Source organism: Rhinolophus ferrumequinum, chromosome 10 (assembly GCF_004115265.2).
Source record: "Rhinolophus ferrumequinum isolate MPI-CBG mRhiFer1 chromosome 10, mRhiFer1_v1.p, whole genome shotgun sequence".
NCBI classification, from domain to species: Eukaryota; Metazoa; Chordata; class Mammalia; order Chiroptera; family Rhinolophidae; genus Rhinolophus; species Rhinolophus ferrumequinum.
The window spans coordinates 40,524,361-40,530,360 of NC_046293.1; positions in this window are offsets into that span (position 1 = coordinate 40,524,361).

Below are 6,000 nucleotides of genomic sequence, written 5' to 3' on the forward strand. Positions count from 1 at the left end.
GCCGGAACTACCAGCAAGGGAGAGAATGATATAATATAGAATTAGAGAGGCAAGCAAGTGGCCAGATCACTTAGGGAACTGAAGGCCATAAGAGGCTTGGGTAGAGGGTTTAGGCAGAGCAATGACATGGTCTCACCATTTTAGTCCTGGTCCTAGAAGAACCCTTTGGCAGCTGTGTGGAATAACGGTTATGAGAAGACAAGAGTGAAGCAGAAAGCCAAATTAAGGAAAGAGTCTAGGTGAGAGATGATAACCTCGTAGACGGTTACGAAAGCACTGATGATGAAGAGAAGTGTATGGAAAAGGACATACTTTGCAGGTAGACCAATAGAACCTACTGAATAATTGGGATGAAGAAAACAGAGGTACTGAGGGAGTTAGCTTAAGCGACTGGGAAAGATTGGGGAGGAAAATGTCTAAGGTTAGAAATCAAGATTTCTCTTTTGAACAGGTAAGCCTGAGATGAAATTAGACATGTAGGTAGAAATGTCAGGTGGGCAGATGGATATACCCATCTGGAGTTCTGGGGAGATGTGTTCTCTAGAGGTTGGGGGGGAAATGATATAAATCAATTGTATAAAGATGATACTTAGTTTTGCAGGAGAGGAAACAATCCTTTTCATTCTTCCCTTCTCAATTCTCAGCTGGGTGCTTTGTGACAAAATGCAGATTAACAGAAGTTTATTAACATATTAACACGTATATCTCATATATACATGAGAGAGACAAATGGAAAGAGTAACTCAAAGACGTAGCTAGAACTCTGACTTATTGGGCCTCTTCAACAAAGAACAAAAAAATCTGTAGAGAAATGACAGGACAAAGAAAAGCAGTTTTAGGTTTCCAAGAGTGTCAAACTATGGAAAAGTGAAAATATGGGAGTAAATTAATGGAGTAAGGTTTGTTTGCAGATTCCTCAGATGCTATCTCTGAAATAAGTCTAGAATCATCTCCAGTAAAGGAAAATTTATATCCTACCTTTAGGCTGCAAGGAGGAGGATAGAGAGAGCTTTTCCTGCATTTGCCAATTCTTAATTGCCTTTAGTTCAAAATAATTCTTATGTCAACGACGCATATTTTGGGGTGACACATTTTGGTTCCCTTTAGCATCCAAGAACTGCAAGCGATTATCTAGGGAGAAAGTATACATGGGGAAGAGTGCCCATCCCTGAGCTCTGGGCTACCGCAAAATGTAGGGGTCTAGCAGAAGGGGCGGGGCCAGGAAAGGAAGCTGAGAAGTCAGATGAATGACACCCACGCAGGGAACTGAACTTGAATAAATCCCCATGGGGTGGGGGCAGTGGAGAGCCCTAGAGATGACTGGATTAAGTTTCATACCTGGGCCAAGTGAGGGCTTGGAGTCAGGAATTTTTCTGCCATAGAAAAAAATATTTAATTATACTTCTTGTATACCTGAGTTTGGTAAGTAAGATTCATACTCACAAGCGATAAAATAGTTACATACAGTTATATATTTACATAATTAACTATGTTATTTATATGTGTTTATATAAATATTACAAAATAATTTGTGCTCTGAAGGCAAAGAAAAGACTAGGAAAGAGAATGAGAAGGGTGTTGACTATAGGGACCGCCTCTCTGAGAAGCCTTCACGAAGAGAAAACAATTCAAAAGAGTGAGCTCTACGGTGTTTCCCCGAAAATAAGACCAGGTCTTAAATATTAAGTTTTGCTCCAAAAGACGCACTGGGGCTTATGTTCAGGGTATGTCTTATTAAAAATCATGCTAGGGCTTATTTTCCGGTTAGGTCTTATTTTCGGGGAAACAAGGTAGTGATCCAAAAGGAAGGAAAAACGTCTTGCTTCGGGGTGAGAGAACAGAGTAACGAAAGCTACTCAAAGGCTTAAGAGCCCAATTCAAAGCTTGAGAAACAGGTTTGTGAGAAGGGCCAAAACCTCCCTGAGAAGATTTAGAGGGAAATTGGGTCTTCGGAGGAAAGAAGGTGAATTAATCATTGTTTGAAAAGGTTAAGAAAAAATTAAGGATGTAGGTAGACTGCAGCTTTCTCAACTGGAATTCCTCATCTGAACCTCAGAACAGAATATGACCTGAGTAACTGTGCCAAGATTCTCACGAAAATGGTAAATCTAGAACCCAGGGTGGGTGGCTCTGTGCTGGCTGCATGGGGGCAGTTAATGAGTTCCATGCAGTGGATGCCATAGGGCACTGGGCCTTAACTGCTCTTGGAATCCCGGTTGAGAAAGGCCAGCAGCAGGCAAAGACGTGTTTGAAAGAAACACAGCGACAATAACAGAAAAAAAGAATTAGAGCCTAACATGTAAAACAAAAACGGAGATCTCACCGGGTGGAATTTCAGGCCTCGCTGAGCCAACGTGGTTGATTCTGGAGTGAGGGGGAAAGCGGTTCCTGACTCTGTATCCTGCCATTCTGTTTACAGCCAAGGGGCTCTCAGCTGCTCTTACGATAATTGCACCCACCTTGCCTATGGCAATTGAGCTCCACCACCTGGCCTGTATAATTTCAAGACCCTGTCCTCTCCATTGTTCTCTGTGAGTCCGGTCTGTAACAGCGTCTCCTATCAGCAACCCTGGCCTTCAGAGCTCTGGACAGAAGCAACAAGACTTTCTCGGTGATATCGTTCCCTTCTCACCAGGCCATGCTTTATCACCAGTGTAAAAAGAGTGTCCTCTGTGTTCCCACTATGGTGGGTTTTCTGGCCTCCAGAGTATATTCAGTCTAGGATGTCTACATCTCTGGATGTTTTGATTCCTTCTTTCACCACCTGCCATGTCAGTCTTCCAGTTCTACCTCACTTCAAGGTAGGACATTTTTCCGAGTCTAAGAGGCAAACTCGCAGTATACTAGCACCACCTCCTGGGCTCCTTGCCAAAGTGTAAATCCTGTACCGTGAGAGAATGCTCTCATATAAACAAACGCTCCCTTTTCCAATGTCATATCCTGTGCCCCTTGAGTCAGCACCCTCAGGATCCAGTCCCATACACACACTCCCAGTTCCTGATGGGACACGATGAACAGGTCCTCCAACTACTTCCGGAAATAGTCCCTTTCTCCCCCAGCAGGCCTAGCGCTATGGCTGGATTGTGTCGCGACTTGACCCTAGTTATTGGTCTGATGGCCAAGAGGGGAGGCAGAGGTGCATCTGAGCAGGGCATGGATTTTCTTGCAAGGCAGGACCCTCTGCATCATCTGCAAATAAACAAGAGGCTCTAGCCTTTAACAGGCAGGAGTGGTTCACATCTACAGGTGCACAGGGTCCATGAGAATCTGGGGATTCAAGATTTCTTAAGGGGATTAAAGATTTCTTAGTGTATCGACCTAGATGTCCCTATCCAAAGTGTGAGTCTCACTTATTCCAAATCAGGACCCTGAACTGGATACAGCAGACCAGCTAGAGTTGACAATTCAACATTCTCTGGAACTCAGCTACACTAATAATTTATCAATCTTCAGCTTTACTGCTACCAGGCTCCAGGAGATGGGAATCTATTTATATACAGCCCAGGAAGCACTCTGGTTTCACATTTCCGATAATATTGGTGAGTAATCATCCTCAGCCATTTATTGTCTCTTTCGAAAGCATCGATGGCTCCAAGCAGCAGCCATTTAATTAAAATATCCTTACCTTTACTTCATTCTTCTCCCCTCCCCTGACAAAAACTCTCAAACCTGAGATTTGCACCTGCTGATGCATTGCCTTCCATCAGTGTCCCACCCGAATTTACCACTTGTAAAAGTTTTGACGATGGCCCTGGAACTGCATGCCTGGGGTTATTAATACTTCTCCACCACCCGCGATAGGGTCTTTATTACAGACAGCCAGACCAGCAACAAAACCCCATTTTAGAGATGGCTCCTTGGACCACATCCCGGACCAGCTGTTAACAGTTGGGTTCACTGGGAAACACACTCTATGCAGAGGTTATTGGAGAATCCTTGCAGAGATAGAATCTGTAAGTGGTGAAGGCAGAAAGACTGGGCAGAGAAAAAAGTTGAACTGAAGTGCAGTGGTAGCAGAGGTCTCAGGGGGTTCCATTGGGAGCTCTGGAGCTGGGATGGCTCTTCCAAGATACCCCAGATTGAGTCTGTCTCCCACATGAAGCAGTGATTGGATAAGCACTGTCCCTGGGGAGGGAGCATAACCTTGGGCAAGGTGTCTCTCTTTGGCTGAGGACAATTCTGGGGCGCATCCCAGCTGAGAGGTGTCATCTACAACTCCCCTGGGAACTGGAGGACTAAGTAGCATCTCGGTCCTGAAGGGGACCTGGGCGGCACACCACAGCCTCCACAGTGCTCTGTAACACTGGGCACATCACTTAACGTGCTGACCATGTTTCCTGACCTTCAGAATAAGGGAATAGCACCTAACTCACAAGATATCCAAAAGAGCGAATGAAAAAAAAAAAAAAAACAAGTACAAGCACTTTGTGAACTTTTAACAAGGTTTTTTGGGTGTTTTTTTTTTTTTCAATCTGAATTCTGGAACAATCTCATCGCTATCTTTCTATAATGCTCCACATCCACTTCTCATCTCAAGAACAGTAAGTATTTTACTTTCTACCAAAATTTATCTTTAAAGGCCATTTTACTGTTTCTCCGAAAAGTTGCAATAGCAGTGTTGAGATGTGGCTAATATGTATCTTTGGATTGTTTTTCATCATAAACGAATTGCTAAAATAGGCCCTATAAAAAAAAATCGGGTGGGAGATTAAGGTAAGGGGTATCAAATATATGGTGATGGAAGGAGAACTGACTCCGGGTGGTGAACACACAATGGGATTTATAGATGATGTAATGCAGAACTGTACACCTGAAATCTATGTAATTTTACTAACAATTGTCACCCCAATAAATAAAATAAATAAATAAATAAAATCTATTAGTCTGTAATCTGGGACTCTGTAATCTGGGACTCCATAAAAGTCAAAGATTTGCAGTTTTAAAATTGAAAATAGCTCTCAAAATTTTATCAGAAATGAATCATGCAATTTTAAGTAATCTCACTAGAGGGAGCTAGTTACAAATAAATACTTTACACAGCCTCAAGTTCTGCACTTATATTTGACACTGTAAACTAATTGTATATCTAAATCTGTCTTGTCAATATGAGCATATTTTTAAAATTTAGACATACTTTCAATTGAAGATAGAAGATTAGACCTTAAACAAAATCCTAAAGTGCGCTTAAGAATTTCTTTCTTACCTCTTTCCAAACACTTTGAAATATCTTAACTGGGCAGTAATTAGTGCAATCACAGATATGATGTCACTTTTCCTGTTTAGGAAGAGAAAATCAACTCTGTGATCTGTAAGTTCCCCTCCAACTTTAATCTTCTGTGACCTATAAAATGATCAAGTTTGGGGCCAGCCCGGTAGTTCAGGTGGTTGGAGTTCCAAGCTCCTAACTCCGAAGGCTGCCAGTTCAATTCTCACATGGGCCAGTGGGCTCTCAACCAAAGGTTGCCAGTTCGATTCCTCAAGTCCCACAAGGGATGGTGGGCAGTGCCCCCTGCAACTAAAATTGAACACGGCACCTTGAGCTGAGCTGCCGCTGAGCTCCCGGGTGGCTCAGTTGGTTGGAGGGCATCCTCTCAACCACACGGTTGCCGGTTGGACTCCCGCAAGGGATGGTGGGCTGCGTCCCCTGCAACTAGCAACGGCAACTGGACTTGGAGCTGAGCTGCGCCCTCCACAAACTAAGACTGAAAGGACAACAACTTGAAGCTGAACAGCACCCTCCACAACTAAGATTGACAGGACAACAACTTGACTTGGAAAAAAGTCCTGGAATTACACACTGTTCCCCAATAAAGTCCTGTTCCCCTTCTCCAATAAAATCTTTAAAAAAAAAAAAAAAAGATCAAGTTTGGTATGTAAAATGCAAGAGCATAATTATATAGGAAATAATTAGAAATACATTAGAATCATTTTTAAATGCTTTTGTAATGAGTAGAGCTACAATATGATTAACTGTAAGGAACTTCGCATATCTTGCCTTGA